This window comes from Rhinolophus ferrumequinum, chromosome 28, assembly GCF_004115265.2.
Source record: "Rhinolophus ferrumequinum isolate MPI-CBG mRhiFer1 chromosome 28, mRhiFer1_v1.p, whole genome shotgun sequence".
Taxonomy (NCBI): domain Eukaryota; kingdom Metazoa; phylum Chordata; class Mammalia; order Chiroptera; family Rhinolophidae; genus Rhinolophus; species Rhinolophus ferrumequinum.
Genome location: NC_046311.1, coordinates 2,696,946 through 2,703,824, shown reverse-complemented (window position 1 = coordinate 2,703,824; position 6,879 = coordinate 2,696,946).

The window sequence follows — 6,879 nt, the reverse complement described above, 5'->3', positions numbered from 1 at the left end:
GGATGCTATGGGCACCTAGTGGGTAGAGAACAGGATACTGCTGAACATCCTACAGCGACAGGACAGCACCCCCCAACATCCAACCAACACCGATTTATCCTTCCCAGCATGTCAGTAGTGCTGCAGTTGAGAAACACTGCTATAAAGAGACGTTACATAAAAACAGAGGGGTCAATTCACCTGAAAGAAATAAAATGCTTAATTTGTATACACTGATAACATTGCCTCAAAACATATAAAGCGAAAAATTGACAGGACTAAAAAAAAGAGTCAAAGCTACAATTATGGTAGAAGATTTCAACATAGTTCTCTTATGAACTGATAGAACAAGTGGACAGAAAAAAACACAAAATCAGTAAGAACATAGGTGATCTGAATTACACAACAAACATAATCTTACTGATATTTGCGACACTACAAAATATCTTTAGAATACACATCACATTATTTTCAAATATACATGAAACCTTTACCAAAACTGATCACATGCTGGTTTATAGAGTTAGTCCCAACAACTTCCAAAGAATTAAAATTAGGCACTACATTCTCTTACCATAGTGGAATTAAGCTGCATAATCAATAACAAAAGAAAACTAGAAATTCCCAAATATTTGGGAATATTTTTATTGCTTGATTTTTTAAATAACCCCTGAGTTAAGGAAGAAATCACAATGGAAATTAAAATATATTTTGAATGGCACAATACTGGAAATGCAACGGATCTAAACTTGCGAGATGAAGCTAAAGCTATTTGGAAAGTCTTAAATACATATCTTGGGGGAAAAGGATAAAAAGCAATGATTTATGCATCCATCTCAAGAACTTACAAAAAGAACAGAAAGGTAAATCCAGAAAAGGAAAAAAAAGGAAATAACAGAGTGGAAATTAATAAACTGTGAAAATAAATCACAGAGGATCAAGAGAGCCAAAACCTGGTTTTCTAAAAGGACTAATAAAATGGATGAGCCTTTGTGTAGACCAAGCCAATGAAATAGAAAAAGCATAAATATGGGAGATGAAAGAGGGGAATTTGAAAGAGGCATTTCAAATTCTACAGATAGTTAAAGTAAAAAAGGGGCAATGTGTACAATTTTATGCCATTGTATTTGAAAATTGAGATGAAACTGACAATGTACTAGGAAAACACATCTTACCACATTGACACAAGGAGAAATGTGAATAGTCCTAGGGATTACTAAAGGAGGAAATTTCATCTGTAAGTGAAACCTTCCCCTAGGATTGTGAACAAGGCAAAGATTCTGCTCTTACTTCTATTCAAGATTGTACTAAGTTTTAGACTGTGAAATAAAATAAGGAAAAAAAAAGTATAAGGATTGGAAACAATTTTGTTAGGTTTGTCCCCCTTTTGTTAGGTCCTCTGACATACTAGAGGCTCTATGAATCCCCACAGTCAAAACAGCTTATTGCCCAACTTATTTGACTCTGAAACTTTTTTTGCCCTGTGCTCCTTTCTGTATCAGTCACAGAACCAGGCAAGAGGCCTCCTGGCCCCAGGCCTTGCATATCTCGGACACTGCTCAGGACCTTAGAACCAAAGGTGACTGTCAAAACACAGTGACAGTGTGATGGTTGTTTGGCTGCCAATGTGGACAACACGGGCTGGGAGTCTGGAGAGCTGAGTGGACGACCTGCTCAGATAAAAGAAAGACCAATTACCTTGTCAAATTCTCCTCTGATAGCCTGAATATATTTTTTACGCAACCAATTATCTTTTGCAGATAGGACTAGGCTTCCTCCTGTTCCTTTCTTGGTATTGCTGGTCATCATTCTGGCATGAATTAGCAAGTTATTGCCCAAGAGTTGCACAGGGTGGCTGAAGAACATTTCGCATTGCTAAACTATTAAAACTAATCTTATTGTGTATATATCTACTTTTGTCTAGATGTACCATGTACTATATAATACCAATTCTTTACCTTGCCATTAAATGGACATTTTATGCTTGAATGGCAAACACTTCTGTCATGAAAAAGTTTTATAAATTTTAAAGTTAAAATTAAAACATTTTGGTTTTATATAAATAATGGATTACATAAGCAATGTAAAAAAAATTGTCAAGGCTATTTTTCCAAAGAAGATATATAGATGGCCAACAGGTATATGAAAAGGTGCTCAACATCACTTAATTATGAGGTATTACTTGCATGAAGTGGGCTTAAGAACATTCAAGAAACATGTTCTGTTTTTAGCTAGCCTTGGAATTGGAGGACCTGGATGAGTCAGGAGGGGAATTTCCAAACACATTTCCCACGTCTGACGCAATTCAAAGGAAATTCTCACCACCAATTGCAATAACCAAGAAATTCCAGCAGAGGGTACCGTTCACTTACAATCTGAAATCTGAATCCACAAATAGGTTTAAGAATCAGTGATCTAACAAAACAGTTCAGTGGTTCCTCAAAAAGTCAAAACATGCAGTTACCCTATCACCTAGAAATTTCTTGGTGTGTACCCAAGTGAAGTGAAAACATATGTCCACACAAAAACTTGTACATAAATGTTCATGGCTTCATTATTCATAATAGCCAAAAGGGGAAACAACCCAAGTACCCATCAAATGATGAATGGAAAAACAAATTAAAATGGATGTGGTATAGCCAGACAATGGAATACTACGTAGCCATGAGAAGAAATAATATATGTTACAATATGGATGAACCTTGAAAACATTACACTAAGTAAAACAAACCCGATGCAAAAGGCCACATACTGTACAATTCCATTTATACGACATATCTAGAATAAGAAAATCCAGAGGCAGAAAGTACATTTGTGGTTGCCAGAGGCTGCTAGAGGCGAGAATGGAGAGTGACTGCTTAACGGGCACAGGGTTTTATTTTGGGGTGATGGAAATGTATTGGAACTAGATAGAGGTAATGGTTGCGCAACCTTGTGAATGTACTAAACGCCACTGAATTGTACTTTTCAAAATGGTTAAAAGGGTAAATTTTATGTTATGTGCATTTTCTTTCAGTAAAGAAACGAAAAAAGAACCGGTGACTTATAAACTTTCGTAATAGAGGTAGATTTTAAGAAATCAAGCAAAATCTGGATGTGAGTGGATTAGCTCACTTAGAAAACAGCCCCCTAAGATAGACTAATAGGCCATGTATATGCCTCCATGGTCTCTGACCCCCCTGTTAGGGTAGGGAATAAACAGTTTTTGAGAGCTTGATTAGAGGAGTAGATGTTATCAGATCCCTATGATTAAGGGGCAAAAAAAAAAAAAAAAAGAAAGGCTAGTTTTCATCTGTCAGGTGAATGTCTACTGATTTGAGTATGTTCTCAATCTGGGAGGCTCATGATTTTCTTATGTTCCAAGGCTATGGAGAAAGTGATTGCTGAGATCAGTTTTTATACAGCATGGGATGGAGGCTCAGGTTGATGTGAATGTAAAAACAGAAGGATGATCCCTCCTTCTGAAGGTTTAGGGATGTGCCTGCAATTGACAGTTTAGTTACATTTATGCAGTCACACAGCTGGGAGGGGAGACTGACAGTGCCAGTGCCCAACCTTGAAGGGGAAAGGTCATGCCCTCAATCGGATGGGCCTCGCCAGGAAGGATGGCAGCCAGAGAAGTTGAAGATAGACCTCTCTTCTGGAAATTCAGTTTGTATGATGTATTCTTATGTTTTGGTTTAGTATCTGTCTCCCTGGCTGGGCTCTAAACTCCACAAGAGCAGCAGGGACATATCTATTATATCCACCACCGTATACTCAAAAGTGCTTGGCACATAGTAGATGGGTTCTCAGTAAGTGTCTATTGATTACAGCTGAGGCCACAAGTAAAGACCCTTCGTGAGGGGTGAATGCTGACAGAGGAACTGCCAAATGAGGGGCAGGGGTGGAATAAGGTGAATCTGTGAGCAAACCTTGACAACACATGGGTTCCCAGAATGGGCTCACTTCACGCAACACGGGAGGTCATGAGGGGCTTCCTGGAAGTGGTAACATCTGAGCTGCATCCCCAAAGAGGTCCAAGGGTTGGATCAGTCAGAGGCTGGAAAGGCAGTTCCTGTGGAGGAAGCAACACATACAAGGGCGTCAGGGGCTGGGCAGCCCCAGGGCTGTGGGGCAAAGGCAGGGGGTCAGCCTGACTGAGGCTGGTCTTGTGGGAATTCTACCCTCATGGCAGTGAGAAGAACCCGGGGAGCGGGTGACATACAGGCACAGCTGCGACGTACTGCAGGTTGGGTTCCAGACCACCGCCGTACAGCAAGTATCCCAAGAAAGCGAGTCGCAGGAAGTTTTCAGTTTCCCAGTGCATATAAAAGTTATGTTTACACGATGCTAGTCTCTTAAGTATGCAACATTATGTCTACAAAAACAGTGCACATACCTTAATTAAAAAATGCTTCCTTGCTAAAAAACGCTAAGCATCACCTGAGCCTTCAGCGAGTCATCATCTTTTTGCTGGGGTGGGTCTCGCCTCGATGACAATTAACACGCCAGATGTGTGAAGCCCAGTGCAGCGAGGTCTGCCTGTAATCAGACCTGGGTTAGGGAAGGACTCACTCGGACTGCTATCTGGAGGATGGAGAGAAAAATAAAAGGAGGAGGCTGCCGGAATACACTCAGGAGGACGATAAGGAAGCAGAGGGTCCCCTTGCTGTACTGACATTCGTGATGAGCATGAAAAATAGCAGAAGATCTGAGAGCATCTTTTTTGGTCGGTAACCTGTTGGGGTTTGGTGACGGAGTGCTGCCGCTGGAGCGAAATAAAAGAAGTCTAGGATAGTGATGAAAAGGCTGCTGCTAACATCCGCTGAGCCACGTGTAAGGCTCTGTGCTAAAGACTTATAGGCACCAAGTCATTTGATCCTCATCACGACCCACCGAAGCAGAGGCTGTTTTTCTCCTGATTATACGGACGAGGAAACAGACCCAGAGACACTGTGACTTGGCCAAAGTCACCTGGTTAGTAAGTGGAGCAGCCAAAGACAGTCAGACTTGAAGAGCCATGCGCTTAGCCAGACTCCCTAAGGCCCCAGGTTTTTAGTTTGGGTTGGCCAGCGGATGGCAGCACTCCCTCAATCTGAGGACACGGAAGGAGGAAACAACAAACGGAGTTGAGGACCAGTTGAGCTGGAGGTGCTGTGGATTATTCCGTGATATCCAGCAGTCAAGAGGGCAGCTCCGGAAGGATCCTGCTGGCGGTGTAGGTTAGGAGGCACCTGCCTATAGGGGCAGTTGAAGTCGTGGGGGAGAATGAGAGACAACCTAGAGAGAGCCTGTGAGCGAGGAAAGAAAAAGGCCCAACAGGGACCAGGCTACACCGAAGAACCATGTATCATTTGGACAGCCATCTGGGAGTCACCGAGAACCTCGGTGAGACTGGAGTCCTTATTAGGGGAAAGGAAGAAACACGAGTGCAGTGATTAGGGGACATGGGGAAAAATCTAGTATTCTAAGGACCTCAGCTGTACAAGGAAGAGGAAAGAAGAGTCACAAGAAGGGATCAGGGGTCCAGAAAGCTGTTTTTTCTTTCCTTTAATCTTTAAGATGAGAGAGATTTGTAAATGTTACAAGTCAGAGAGATGGAACCAATAGAAACGATAAATTTGATAATGAATGGGAGAGGGGAGAAGTGATGAAATGACTTCCTTTAGGCAGCTGGTAAGAGCATCAGCCTTGAAAAAGAATGGGATACTTTTGAGTCCAGTGAAAATAAAGGTATAAATCCACCTTGAACAGGACACAGGGCTTTAGGAAGCTAAGGTTTGGCCATGGGCTCCACTACCGTGCTCTATCAAAATCCACTGCCACGTTTGCAAAGGCCACACTTCCCACGGGCTGTTTGCAGCCAATGATTGAGTGTGTTGAGGATACAGGAAACCCATCCTGGGAGGTGCAGGGCTGCTCTCTGGGCTCAAGGACCCCTGTGGCTTTGCCGGACCTCCCCAGACCACAGGGCAGTCTTGGATACTTTCACCCAACCTTCCCTCCTTCTCGCCTTCCTTTGGGGTCAGACCTGCATTGTGTCTGCTGGCTCCCTCAGCTCCCTTCCAATTTTCTCTCCAAGGAGTGTCTCTTAACAAAATATTTGCACATTTAGTCCTATTGGCATCTGCTTCTTGGAGGACCCAGGCTAACACAGCCATCCATGGGCACAAGTGGATGAATGAAATCAACAAGTTTGAGCTAAGGAAACTTGAGCCCCTCAATGAGATGTGTTGAGACTAAGGAGACCGTGATAGGTCTGAGAGGGAAAGCAAAATGGGGGGTGGGAGCACAGGGGGATCTCACCTTCTCCTAGAGGTCTGCAGCTCATTGATGGTCCACCTGGCACGAGGGAAGATTCTCAGGAGGTCCAGCACATGTGAGCACGAGGATGGGTGTGAATACAGACAAACAGATGGGGTGTGTGTGTGTGTGTGTATAATGGGGGAGAAACTGATGGGGTTCCCACCCAATTCTCTGAGAGCAGCAAGTGAGGTCAGCTACTGGGAATACAATGAATGGGACCTTGCAAAGAGGAGGTAAGGGCGACTAGGGGGAAAGGGGGAGAGAGCTGACAAAGGCTGTGATGGAGGACTAGTGGGAAAAGAGGATGGAGAAGTAAGTAGCAGGGGTGGGAAGATGTGTTAGGGCCTTGGGAGGGTCTCTGGAGTTTCCACTACCTGTTAAGGGAAGCCACTGGAGGTCTGAGCGGGGGCACAATGTGATCTGATTTACATCTGGAAAGGACCATCCTGGCTGCTGTAGGAGGTAAGAACGGATGCAACAGACCCATCAGGAGGCTACAGGAGACATCTAGGCAAGAAATGATGTGGCTCACAGTGGAGTAGGCATGGGACAGGTGCTGGTAGACAAGCTCGTTCCCCCCGGTGACTTCTTTTCTCCCAGTGAAATACGAAG